At 34.9% G+C, this 11319-nt stretch overlaps 1 pseudogene; it reads left to right on the top strand.

The window, feature by feature from the left end:
* The first annotated feature begins 7998 nt into the window (after positions 1-7998).
* LOC149225459 (cytochrome P450 77A1 pseudogene) lies at positions 7999-9795 on the top strand (annotated as a pseudogene).
* Positions 9796-11319: the final 1524 nt, after the last annotated feature.

The following is an 11319-nucleotide window of genomic DNA, read 5'->3' as shown; positions in this document are numbered from 1 at the left end:
AACAAGATAAAACTATGTCCACCAAGCTAAAGAAGAAAGTTACACATGTATGGAGAAGGAAGAAAATTGGATCTAAAAGTCTCTTGATCACTCCAGCCAACAATACATGTTGAATTCATCTTTGATATTCCAATTATTTGATGGTGAGACTCTGCCTAAAAGAAGACCATGCATACAGTTAGGGGGAGTTTGTGATTCTTGAGAATTCTTGGAGAAGCTATTTGTAAATGGGCCCTACGAAATCCTTGATGAGTCATACATGGACAATCATCCTTTGATATATTATCTCTCAGGAGCAACTCCTTTGAAGAATATGACCCCTTTCTCATCTCGTGGACTATTGTTGAGGATCTCTTCTTTTTATCACTAATGAAGTAATCTTTCTTGAGGTAAAGGAGTTTATGCAGACAGGGGGAGTTGGTTCACCCATGAGGAAATGCAACTTGGACCATATTTCCAGATGAAAGAGCACCATGACAGGGGGAGTAACATAGCTATGAAGAATTACTATTAATAAATAAAATATGATGAAAAGAAGGAGTTTGAGAGGGGGATTAAATGGGCACCCCATTTTCCATTGATGTTAAAGGGGGAGAGAATGTTGAAGGGGAAATAATATTTCCATCAATGAAAAAAGGGGATATTGTTAATAAAGGTCATTGATGTCAATATGGTACTATTGGGATGGCAAATATTCTTGTGATATCATAACCTTATGCATATTATGATGATGTCATTGCTCATGATGAAAAGTCCCTCTTGTTTGATAAAGATGTCATTAATGAAGATGTCAAGCTATTAATGATGCCATTATGATGTCAAGCCACTAAGAATAAGTCTTTTCCTAGATGCCTATTGTTCATAATGTCCAAGATGTCCTTGAATTAACCATGAAGACACCATAACCTCTTGTATCCTTGCTCTTGATGAAGAAGCCCTAGAAATCATGATTATGTCCTTACCCTTAATGAAGGAGCTTGTCTTATTGATGCTCATATTCACTCTTAATGAAGAAGCTATCCTTGTAATGATTTATCCCTTGCTTTAACAAATTGATGAATGATGCATATGGTTAATGACATATAACTGCACTATCATGATGACATATATGGTGACATTACATTTGATGACATGGACAATGAAGGAATTGGAGATCACTTGATGACATGATGATTAAAGACATAACAAGTGGAGACCTCACTTAAAAACGCTTGGTGACAAAGAAGAAGCCCTTGCTGTCCCAAACAATTTATGCACAAAAATTAAGGACAATCCAAAGAAAAACATTTTTACCACCTTAGAGGAATCCTTCCAAAATGATTTCTATACCATATTTTAGAGTATATTTTTCTCCTTTTCAATGAGCCCTTACTTGTCCCCAAACTCCAAATAGCTTGTGAGATATTGAATTTTTAGGTCAAGAAAATTATATTTAGCAATGAGCTAACCTACACTCAGTCACACAAGTCGACCTCACTTCAAATACACGCGTCCCGTCATTTCAAAGTTCAATTCATATAAATAGAAGCTCAGACTGTCATTTTTACTCACTGATTTTCGATCAAAAAATACAGAGATAAAATATGAGGCCGAGAAGATGAAATAGAAATCATAATTACAACATTTGGGAAAGTTTTTACAAGGAGCCTGAGAATGATTTCTTTTTTGGGAAAATCAGTATTTATGTGACAGCATGGATACTTCTATGAAGGGACTACAATTCAGCTAGCTTTGGGACATTCTTGTGTGGAGGGTTCAAAACAGTTATAGGAGGCTCAGAAAAATGACACTTATGAGGCTTAGTGCTCGGTCTTATGAAAATATTGGAGCTTGGACCTTATCTAAACATCTCGGTTTTGTGTGGTCAGTTTCCTGTGGGTGGACAATCCTCTGTTAAAGGCTTAGAATTGCAGAATTCAGATTGTTAGCTTGTGAACAGTCTCATATTGGAGCTTGAACAGGTGTGAGGATAGTCACTCATATACTTTGATCTATGGAGGAACTAAGACAGTCATCATGTGGTGAATATGATAATCATTGAACCTATGAAGAAGAAGTGGACATTTTATGTGTGAAGCTCGGATACACCTGTGGTAAACCTGTGTTAGATAATCTCAAATTTGTGATGAATTAACAAGTTTGAACAGTCACTTTCGAAACTCATACTGGTGACATATGAAGGCTTAAACAAATATCTTAAGAAGCATGTATCTTGTGAATTATAGTCTAGTCTGGAATTTAGCCTTCTTGAGTTGTCATACTTCAACATTCACATCATCATTTGGAGCAGACCTACTTGGAAAACATTGAAAATCCTCTTGGGATTCGTTGGAAATTTGGTGTCTCTTGTGGGCAGATCATTGAGCATCATTGAGGTGTTTGGATATTTGAAAGTTGGAGCCAAGTACAGTGAATTTGGAGGCTTGTACTAGTGTAGCAACCTTGGGGTAGTGGAGTATTTGGAACTCTTGAAGAGTTCTTGAGGTAGCATATTAAAAACACTTTGAAGATTTCTAGAAGCCTATTGAAGACCCATGATGAAGCCCTCATGATGCAACCTTGAAGAGATTGTATTTGGGTGACATGAAGAGTAGTGGCGATACCTTCTAAGAAGACAAGGTTGTCATTGATGAAGTGATTTGGAGGATGCATTACTGAAGTAGACAGGTCTCGTTGAAGTAGACATTAGGAGCCGTGAATAATTACTAAACTTATCTTGATGAAATAAAGCTGAGGGTTGGAGGTTCATAGATATAAGATTAGTGCCTTGGAAGATAGGGTTGGAGCCCTAGAGGATCGAAGTCCTCAAGAAACTAGGTCGGAGCCTAAACCAGATATAGGGTTGGAGCCCTTGAGGTTGGTGCCTCAAAATTGACAAGGTTGGTGCCTTGGAAAGTCCAAGTCGGTGCTTGGCACATTACATGTTGGAGCCTAGGGAATTGAAGATCGGTGTCTTCATCTAGGGTTGGAGCCCTACATATATTGTACTTGATTTATTATAAAGAAGAAATTAATAAAATCATTTATTCTTATTGTTCATTTTGTGTTCTAAATATAAGTGATCTAACTAGTAAAAATAACAATTGAAAAGAAATATTGATTCACCCCAACAACCCCCCCCCCCCCCCCCCCCCCAGGAGTGTTTCCAATAGTTGCAATGTGATGAACAGAAATTAATGTTGCATTTTGAGCAACCAAAAAAAATACCATTACGATGCATCAAACTAGTACCCTTATTGCAATATGACAATAAAAACATTGACATCATAATGTGGTAAACAAATTTTGACATTCTATGTGTCAAATATAAACCAATGTCGCACTATGACGAAAACAAATTGATGTGCTATTTTGATTAAGCAAAAAATGACATTACAATGCATTGAACATCCATGTCACAATATGGAAATCAAAACCAATGTCAATGCTTTTCAGCTATAGTTATCTTGTGCAACCATATTAAAGTAGGTCAAACATATTCTCCATTGTCAAAGTAAGTCAACATGTTCATCCATCGTTAACCATTTTCAATCATTGACAACAAATTCAACAATGGTGTACATGTTCAACCCTCTTCAACAATGGTCAATCTTGTCACCATTAGTGAAACCAATTTTGTAACATTAATGTACATTAGCATTAACATTAATGTAACATCAACCATAGTTAAGATTAATGTAACAACGTAACAATTGGCAACATCACTATTACATTGTTAGATTAATATAAATTATGACACATTGTTGTATTTATGGTTGACCATGGTCACACTTAGTCAACCATTTTCATCCACAATCAACACTTTTTATCCTTAGTCAACCATGGTAAACCAAGGTCAACTATAATCTTCCCCTTAATCCTTTGTTAACCATGGTAATCACTGTTAATCATGATCAACTAAGGTCAACCATGGTAATTATTGGCAATCATGGTGAACTGAGGTCAACCATGGCGAACCAAGGTCAACCATGGCGAACCAAGGTCAACCATAATCTTCCCCTTAATCCTTGGTTAACCATGGTAATCATTATTAATCATGCTCAACTAAGGTCCACCATGGTAATTATTGGCAATCATGGTGAACTGAGGTCAACCATGGTAAACTAAGTCAACCACAATCTTCCCCTTAATCCTTGGTTAACCATGATAATCGTTGTTAATCATGCTCAACTAAGGTCAACCATGGTAATTATTGGCAATCATGGTGAACTAAGGTTAACCATGGTAAGCCAAGGTCAACCATAATCTTCCCCTTGATCCTTGGTTAACCATGTCAAACATTGTTAATCATGCTCAACTAAGGTCAACCATGGTATTTATTGGCAATCATGGTGAACTGAGGTCAACCATGGTCAACCACATCAACCCATTTCAACTATTAATATAATGTTAACATTAGCATTAACATTAATCTAATATCAACCATGCTAAAAAATAATGTAACATTATTGTAACCATGTAACAATGATCAACCATTGTCAATAAAGGTAAACCATTTTAAACCAATGTGACACTAATATTAATGTAACACCAACCATTGTCAACTATGGCTGATAAATGGTAAACCGTGGTCAATATAAATTTAGCATTAATGCAACATATGAAAATGACGTTGATCGATGTATATCAACCATATTTACTAATATAATTATGCTAATTCTACATAGAATTAAAAAAAACATATAATATTTATTGAATATTCTTTTCGATAATAAATGCATACTCAAATCTAAAAGCTAAGGGATATTTTAATTTTAAAAGATATATCCATTTACTTATCTAAAAAGTTCAATGATCCACATGCTTGCCTCAAAGACTTGGTTATTTTCTCTTCCAGCAAAGCTCTTCCAATATATAATTGCTTTAAAATTTCCCAATATATCACTTTTTTTCCATGTAACTACCTCAAGCATGATGAGATAGTAATTTAAACCGCTTAAATCTCACAAAGAATTAATTAATTGCAAATATTTAATAAAGACTAATAAAAAAACAACGTTAAAATTTGATACAAATAATAAAATAATAATAATAATAAAATTAGCTCATATAAAAGAAAATAGCTTAACACATAATAACCAGGGTGTGTTTGATCCTGAAAACACCATAGAAGACTCCAAAAGATACCATGGCATCATTGCCATCTGTGTGCCCTTCGATATCATGCTTCTCATTTCCTTTTCCTCCATGGACTTATTTCTAAGGTTTCTTAAGCTTTTGAAAAGCCTGAGCACCAAAAGGTCCTCAAGTTTTAATAAATTAAAGAAATATGATTCTATATTGATAATGATAAATTGATGGTAGTTGTTGCCTTTTAAAAATCAAAATCGAAAGGTCTATAATAAAGACAATGATAAGCAAAATGATTAGCTTGAATCACTGTGGCCAATGAGTTTTGAAAGATTCAAGTAATTTTTAAACTAATAGAAGTACCTCAAGAATGTTCTCAAGGAAAAATAGAAAGTGAACTAGATTCCTGTTATATGAAATGTTTAAAAAATAATATTATTATTTTTTATTAAACATTATATAATATATTGATTAAAACTAAAGTAATGATGAAGAATAGACAAATCAATTATTTTAATCGTGGACAAAATTAATAATAATATATAAATGAATATCAAGAGGCATTAACCATGCATATAAATTATATATAAATTATTTTATTAGATTGTTTAAAACTGAAGTAATGATGATAAATAGACAAACCAATTGTTTCTCTTTGACAATAATATATAAGCGAATGTCAAGAGGCATTAACCATACATATAAATTATATATAAATTGTTTTATTAAACCTTATATAATATATTGATTAAAATTAAAGTAATGATAGTGAATAGAAAAATCAATTAAATTTAGTCTTTGACAAAAATTAATAATATATAAGTGAATGTTAAGAAGCATTAAAATACAAATAAATTATATAAGTTGTTTTCAATGATTCAAAAATGTCTCTTTTAGATGTGAACAACATAGCTCGGTAAGAAAAGCATATTTTATTGAGCACATTTTAATGTTTTATTTTTTAATTTTTGTGTTTTGAAATAAAAAAGGAGTTGTTTTTAGTGTGATTTTTTGGAAGTTTTTTTGGTGAGGTTTTCTAGTTAAATATTTCTAAAATCTAGTGGAAATTTATTAAAATCACAAGTTTGATAGGTAATCTTTACACAATCAAAATGTCCAAGAGGTATTTAGGAATGATGAATCCAAATATACAGTTAAAAAACCAATTTAAATAACACAAATCAAAATTTTACCTCGATTTTTTCTACTAAATTCTAGCACCAAAAATCCATAAAATTACACTAAAAACAACTCCAGTGAAAAATAACACTTCAAAAAATATGACCATAAATTATATATACTTTAAAACATCGAAAAAACCAACCATTTTATTTATATTCTTCGACTAATTCATTCATAATTTTTTAATTGAAAAATGATCTTTTACCATAATTTGATTATAAATTTATATGTACCTTAAAACATCGGCTCGCTTTGCATAGTAGAAAATCAATTTTATTTTTATTCTTCAATACTTCATGAAACTCATGCACTGATTCAATGCATGATTTTTTATTAAAAATTTCTCAGAGTAGGTGACGTTTCTGGACTAATGGGCCACTCAATGTAATTATCAGAGCAGGTCACATAAAATACGTCTTTCTAATTAAAAAATTATCAGAGAAGGTAACGTTTTTTTCTATACTGTTGATAAATAAAAAAATATCAGAGCAGGAACATGTTTTTTCATGAGATGAGGTGTTGATTAAAAATATTTAATATTAAAAAGAAAACTCTATATATATATAAATTATTATTATTATTATGTTGGTACGTGTTGTTTAGTTTAGTAAGAAAGAAATGTTGTTACATAGATATTTTTATTTTTTTTAAATTTTATGTTTGACAATTTATATATATGATAAAATAAAATTATAATTATAATTATTTATTATCCAATTTTAAGGTTATAATGGTGATTTGATTTGTAACTACTAAAGTCTACAAAAACATGAACTTCTGACTTATTAGGAGGAAACACATGTGGTGAACTATTAGGCCCACTTCCACTATTATTTAAAGGGGCCAAAACTCTAAGTTGTGAACCACTAAGCCCACTTAAGTTATTATTTAAAGGAGGCAAAACTGTAGGTAAATATGTTTTTTTGTGAAGTTAGGTAGAAAATCAAAATTTGTAACTATTTTTTATATTTTGGTTGAATTTTTTTTTTAAAATTACTATAATAAATTTTCCCACATCATATATTTAAATAGGAAAATCATATTTTTTTAACTTTATATTATATTTATAGAAAATTAAACCAGTGTCGATTCATTTATCGAATCTCTTGATCTATCAAATGAAGAGGAATCAAATTGCTCAAATTGCAAACTTTTCCTCAAGTTTTGCATTGAAGAAAGAGGTTTGCACCTTGAAGTTGAGATGGATCTAGCTTAGTTGCCCCAAGAGAGACTCTCCAGCCCATTATGGAAGAGATATTGTAATTTTACGTTACATAAACATTTTGACTCGATTAAATTATTAGTATTTTAGATGGAAAAGATAATATAATGTTATGTTATGTTAGTAATTTAAAATTCTGAAAATTATTAATATTTTAAGATTCCGAAATTTAATAATTATATATGATAAAAAAATATAATTATAATTAGTAATGGAGTTGTATTTAGTGCGACTTTAAATCTTGATTTGTATTATTTAAAATGGTTTTTTAACTACATATTTAGATTCAGCACCTTGAAAAACCCCTAGGAGGCTTTGATTGTGCAGAAATTAGCTATCAAACTTGAGATTCCAATAAATTTCTGCAAAATTTTGACTGAAAAACCCACCGGAAAACCCACCGAAAAAATCTCTTAAAAACAACTGCATTAATTATCAACTGCATTAATAATTATGTTGAGGCAGTAAAATTTAAAATATATATATATATATATATATTATTTGGATAGCAAGTAAATTTGACATTTGACTCCTTGGAGGTAGTGTTGTTTTTTGTTTTGGTAAGTAATCATTTTGGAGCTCCATCATCTCAGAAGGTCGTAAAACTCTGCTCATATCAGACTGTGCACGAAACCCTTTCGTTCGAATTTCCATGGCGATTCCGTTTGGACTCAATTCGTTTCTCCAGGGTGTTTTCGTTCTCATAATTTCCTTCTTCTTCCTCCGACTGGTTCTTTGGAGGAGTTGGGTTCTTCGGACGAGTTGGCGGTACAAGAACCTACCGCCAGGTCCCCCGGCATGGCCCATTGTAGGGAACCTCCTTCAGATCGGATTCTCCGGCGGCGCGTTCGAGAGATCAGTGAAGAAATTCCATCAGAGGTACGGCCCAATATTCACCATCTGGATCGGTTCCCGCCCTATGCTCATGATTGCCGGCCGCGAGCTTTCTCACGAGGCTCTCTTACAGAAGGGCGCCGTCTTCGCTGACCGCCCGCTAGCCCGTGGGGCGACGAAAATGTTCGACATCAAACAGCACAGCGTCCTCTCGGCTGTATACGGGCCACTGTGGCGAACCGTTCGCAGAAATCTGGTTAACGAAGCCCTGGGCCCTTCGGCGATGAAAGTCTTCCGCGAGGTGAGGAAATGGAGTATAGACCGTCTGGTGGAAAATGTTAGGAACGAAGCGGCTCGCAGTGGGGGAGCAGTTAGCGTCGTGGAGCAGTTTCGGACCGCGCTCTTCTGCATCGTCATGTGGATGTGCTTCGGCAACAAGCCGGAGGAGGAGACGCTGTTATCCGTACAGGGTATCATACGGGAGCTCTCCCTAATCGGCAGAGCTCTGGACGAAGTCTTACCAATTCCGGAGTTCTTCTACCGGCGGCGCCGAGCGCGGTTGGCAGAGATCCGTCGGAGGCAGAGGCAAGCCCTGCTTGCCCTCGTCAACCGGCGCCGCGGTGTGCCGCCTCAGGCCGGCAGTGCGTACGTGGACACGTTGCTCCATCTGACAGTGGACGACGGCCAAAGCCTCGACGACGACGATCTTGTCGCGCTGTGCACGGAATTCATCCTTGCCGGCACTGACACGACCACGACGTCCCTGCAGTGGTTAATGGCGAATCTGGTGATCCGTCAAGATGTACAGGGGAGACTATACGATGAGATCGTCGGCGTCACTGGGAGGAAGAAACCGGTGGAAGAAGACGACCTGCAGCGGATGCCTTATCTGCAGGCCGTCGTTATGGAAAGCCTGAGACGCCACCCTCCCGGGCACTTCGTCTTCCCCCACGCTGTCACCCGTCCCTGTGAGCTTGCCGGCTACGAGGTCCCTACAGATGCGACCGTCAATTTCTACGTTGCGGGTATGGGGATGGATCCCGGAATGTGGCAAAACCCTTGGCAGTTCAGGCCGGAGAGGTTTGCAGATGAGGGTGTGGAAGTGGATTTGATGGGGTCGAAGGAGATAAAGATGATGCCTTTCGGCGCAGGTCGGAGGATATGTCCGGGCATAGGGATGGCTATGCTCCATTTAAATCTCATCGTTGCCCGACTTGTTCAGGAATTCGCGTGGGAATGTAAGCCGGGGGAGACAGTTGATCTGTCAGAGACGCTGGAACTCACTACGGTTATGAAATATCCTCTGCAGGCGGTCATAAAGGAGAGGGTGAGCATCCATAATTGACTGGCGGAAGCCTGCGAGGGATAATATGTTTGATCCTTCGTTCATTTCCGACTGAAAACTGAGTCTCGCAAGCAATTGCCCTCGCGGAACTTCCTATATAAATAAACTGAATTAAAATAGTATGCTTTTTTAGAAAGATCTTTCCAATATAAATAAACTGAATTAAAATGGTATGCTTTTTTAGAAAGATCTTTCCATGTATCCACACATATATATAGATAGATATATATGACTACTTTGATGTTTAATATGATTGAAACTTTATATGTATGATTCAAACCTGATACAGTTAAGAATTCTTCCCTGGTAAATTGCGACTCTCTTTCAAATTTAACCAGCTTTGGTTTTTGTAAGGAGCGTGTGGAAAATCCTACAGGTTTTACTTATTCTATACCCTTTCTCATTTTTTGTGTTTTTTCAGTCCTAAATTTGAAGTGTGAAGTTGAATATTGTCTGGTAAATATCTTGGTGGAATATTTATATTAATGAGCAATAATAAGAGTAACCTGAATTAAAATGGTCTCCTTAATAAATATCTTTCAGTGTTCATGACACATTTTTTTTAGTAGTATTGAAATTTTATATGTATGATTTTATTATAATTGGGTGGACGATTTATATTGATTGAACAGTTCGATGTTGTGCACGTGAAAATTTAATTTAATTATAATTTATTTTATTATTATTAATATAAATAATTATATATAAATGAAAATTGTAACTTTCTATTAATGAAAATAAAAAGTTACATAAGCGTATTTATTGTTGTTTTTAAAGATTATCTATATATGCTTAAAGTGTTTATTGTAGTCTAGTTACCAAAAAATAAGGTTCAGTGAAATATGTTGATTTTTTTTTTTTGATCTTTTTTCTTTGTTCTTTATGCCAAATCTCAAAATTTAGAGTGGCCATTACCATTGCTAATTCTTCTCCTTCTAATTTTGCTTGCACTTCCTTGTCCAAGTTCTAGCTCTCCCAAACATGTGTTCCCTTTATTCCAACCACTCCTTGGTTGTTTTCATATTCCTCGTGCTAGGATTTTAGATCATTGCTAGATCATTCATCATGTTTGGCAAGATTTGCTTGCTTCTTTTTGCCCTCCTCCACATGGGAGCTTTGTTGATTCTATGGTTCTACTTGTTGATGACTTTCGTTCATTTTTTCGCTTGAGGGCACCAATTGTGCAGGTGCCATGTCTAATGGTAATTCCAACACCTAAAAGCGGTATTTACAAAATCTAACCACCAAATCAGGTGGGTTCATTTTTTGGCTTGAGGGCACCAATTGTGCAGGTGCCATGTCTAATGGTAATTCCAACACCTAAAAGCGGTATTTACAAAATCTAACCACCAAATCAGGTGGATGCAATCTAGTAGACCTTTGCTTAGGTCTATTTTCACACAAATGCGGTAAAAGGTAAAAACACTTTTTTCCTTTCTTTCTCAATCCATCTTCATAAATCTCTCCAATGAATATTCAATGCCTTCTAAAACTTGTGGTACCAAAAAGGAAGAGGGAGATTATATAACTTACCCATATAGACATATTCATAACCACCATTGTTGTGGCATCAAAAAATGGAAACCATGGAGTTACGAAGTGTAGTGTAGTGTCCCAAATAATTTTTTTGAAAATTTGCTTCAAAATTTATGTCATTAATTTTACA

The sequence above is a fragment of the Pinus tabuliformis genome, chromosome J, assembly GCF_031772625.1.
Source record: "Pinus tabuliformis cultivar Carrire ecotype Pingquan chromosome J, CPIR1, whole genome shotgun sequence".
In the NCBI taxonomy this organism is placed as follows: Eukaryota; Viridiplantae; Streptophyta; class Pinopsida; order Pinales; family Pinaceae; genus Pinus; species Pinus tabuliformis.
This window is presented reverse-complemented; position numbering and strand designations above follow the sequence as displayed.